General features: G+C 48.8%; 1 non-coding gene across 1 annotated transcript; it reads left to right on the top strand.

Moving 5' to 3' along the window:
* The first annotated feature begins 1,808 nt into the window (after positions 1 to 1,808).
* Trnak-cuu lies at positions 1,809 to 1,881 on the top strand. The gene has a single exon. It is a non-coding gene; the product is annotated as a tRNA-Lys (tRNA).
* The last annotated feature ends 1,255 nt before the right edge of the window (positions 1,882 to 3,136 follow it).

Below are 3,136 nucleotides of genomic sequence, written 5' to 3'. Positions count from 1 at the left end.
ACCTAGCGAATGTTTCGAGTAGACACTCCCAGATTTTTTGCGAATCTAGCTTCCGCAAAGGGAATAACTCGACCCACTTCGTGAAGTGGTCGGTTACCACGAACAAGTACTGATTGCCGCGGGTACTACGTGGGAAGGGGCCCATGACGTCACAGCAACAAATCTGCCAAGGGCTCTGACCCGCGATTGGTTGCATGAGACCAGGGGGCTGGCCACCACGTGGTTTTGCCTTCTGGCACACTGAGCAGCTACGAGCATATCGGAGCGCATCTTGCCTCATGCCTGGCCAGGTAGCAATTTGGGATAACTTTTCGGAAGTCTTGCTCCCACTGCTGTGTCCTGCCAAGGCAGAGTCATGCATGTATCGGATGAAAAGCTTACGTAGCTTGCGGGGTATCACGGTCCGGAACGCCGAGCCACCCGGATCGTCGTCGGCCTGGGGGATGTAGCGTAGCAGGAGGCCGTCGTCGCTTATCAAGTAGGAGTCGAACTCCTCGTCACTTGGGCGGTCGACTGGACCTCTTGCTGCCAGCCAAGCGGACACTCGTTGACAGAGCCCGTCATCCAGCTGCGCCTTGCGAAGCTCCTCGCGGCTCACCAATGTACCCCACCGTGAATCTGGGGATCCTCGTGTCGTGGCCGCGAAGGTCACCAAGCCATGGGTATCCTGCGAGTGCTCCTCGGGAAGTGGAGCACGAGAGAGCGCATCAGCAACTTTGTTGGTTGACCCCGGGCGGTACACTATGAAGTAGTCGTACTGTTGTAGCGTAAGCGCCCAACGAGCAAGGCGTCCAGCTGGATTCTTAAGTCCCCTTAGCCATGATAGCGCTAAGTGATCAGATTGAATCTGGAACGTTGCGCCATCTAGGTACATATCGAAGCGTTTCAAAGCATGTATAATGGCGAGACATTCACGTTCTGCGACACTGTAGTTGCGCTCGGCTGGAGTTAGCGTGTGGCTCGTGAAAGCAACTGGCCGAAGCACACCGCCATACTCCTGCAGCAAGACAGCACCCAGGCCACAGTCACTTGCATCTGTCTGCAGAACGAACGGCTTGTTCAAGACTGGGAGCTGTAAACAAGCGTTGTCAGTCACGGCTTTTGAAAGGGCTGCGAATGCGCATTGTTGTTGTTCGGACCAACACCACTTGACGCCTTTTTTTAGAAGGTGATTAAGCGGTTGCGATATCTCGGAACAGTGTAGAATGAAATCCCGGTAGAACGCAATCATTCCGAGGTATCTTTGTAGGCTCTTTACGTCATGTGGGTTTGGGTATTCCGTTAGCGCGCGCAACTTATCTTCGTTGGGGCGGAGCGTGCCGTTATCTACAACGAATCCAAGGAGGTTAATCTTGGGCGCGGCTAACTGAACCTTTCCGGGATGAATCGTGAGCCCAGCATTACGCATTCGCTCAAGTACAATGCGAAGGTGCTCGACATGCTCTTCAATAGTTCTCGAGAAAACAACCACGTCATCCATGTATGCCATGGCAAATTCGTACTTCGAGTTCCCAAGTACAACATCCATCAGGCGTTGAAAACTGGCTGGAGAGTTAGACAAGCCAAACGGCAGTCGGGTGAACTCGAACAACCCTCTGTGGCAGATGAAAGCCGTTTTTGGAACGTCTGATGGGTGAATCTCGATCTGAAGGAACCCGTGACAACAATCCAGCGTTGTAAACACGGTCGCGTTACCGAGCGCGTACATCACGGAGGAAATGCTGGGGAAAGGGTAGCTGTCTCGTACGGACACATCGTTAAGCCGCCTGTAATCCACGCAGAGTCTGGCTGTTCCGTCTTTTTTCGGGGCCCGGCTAGCTCAGTCGGTAGAGCACGAGACTCTTAATCTCGGGGTCGTGGGTTCGTGCCCCACGTTGGGCGCCATTGTGGTCGGTTTGCCTTGCTGCATACCCGACCCGGAGGAATAACACGGAGCCAACGGTTTCAACAACAAGAAATTACATTTAATAAGACAAAGACAATCACAATACTAACATGATTACTTCAGCTCGGCGGAAATCGGCCGACTGCCTTCGCGCCGCTCCTGTCTCGCCTAATATAGGCGAGCGGCACGACGCGCGCGTGGCCGGCTGCTTGCCGCCACCTTGCGGCCGAATGATGGCCGCGGTATTTTGGGTACCGGGCAACCGTGTGCCCCCACACTGTATATCTTAATTCAACCCACGAATAAGGTAAATTAGTTGCGTTCCCCGAAATGCCGAACTTATTTTAATTAGGCTCTTGTTGCGCATACGAGTACAGTGCGCCAGGAATTTCAGTGACAGAAAGAGTATACCTTAAACGTACAGTAATTATTTCGTTCTCATTAATTGTTTTTAATCTTATGGATTGGTCAGTGCATCTGTGCTTAAATATTCAGCTAGAACTAAATATTTACTTTTTCTTGCTTCAGCTCAAAGTAACCTGATTCAAATTAAACTGATTTGACTGAAAGTAAGTTATTTTAATTTAATAAAAATATATTCTATGTAAATCAAATAAATATCTTTTCCCGTATTTTTGTTTTCGTTGCATTTTTTTATCAGCAAGAAAATTCGCAGTCATTTTGGGAACGAGTACTTGTTGAGGGACGGGCGGCTCAACTTGAGATTCGAATAAAAGTAAAAGGTTTACTTAAGCACTTTGGGCTAGTCAACGTGCTGCATCTTAAATTACTCTCAAAGCGTGGAACGTTAAAGACCGCATGAAATACCATAGGTAAACAATGCGTTGCGCTCTTCATCGTGCTTATGACTTTTCATCATTGCATGAAATAACTCATCTTTATACTCTGCATGATCTTGAATCTCGTCTTCCTCTGTTCATCTTTTTTTTTCTGCGACGTCTCCCGGGCGGAGGTTACGGCAGCAACTCGTCTCCGCCCCTCCTACGTCGCGACTTCCTTAAATAGGCAATTAAACGGCGATAGATTCATACGCATGGAAGGCGTCCCAGCACTTCATTATTCGCAATTAAAATGTGAATTTTGTGGAACACAAAGAAGTTCACTTTACTTAATTCCTAAACATAACTTTTCTTTATAGCGTATGAAACATTTGACAGAGTGCCTTAAGGAAACCCTGATATTCATTTACCATACGTTTAAATATGCTGCCGAATAACTGATATTATCGAG

Source organism: Ixodes scapularis, unplaced genomic scaffold (assembly GCF_016920785.2).
Source record: "Ixodes scapularis isolate PalLabHiFi unplaced genomic scaffold, ASM1692078v2 PGA_scaffold8__174_contigs__length_109621045, whole genome shotgun sequence".
Lineage (NCBI taxonomy): Eukaryota > Metazoa > Arthropoda > Arachnida > Ixodida > Ixodidae > Ixodes > Ixodes scapularis.
The sequence above is the reverse complement of the archived record's forward strand: the minus strand, read 5'-3'. Positions and strand labels throughout refer to the sequence as shown.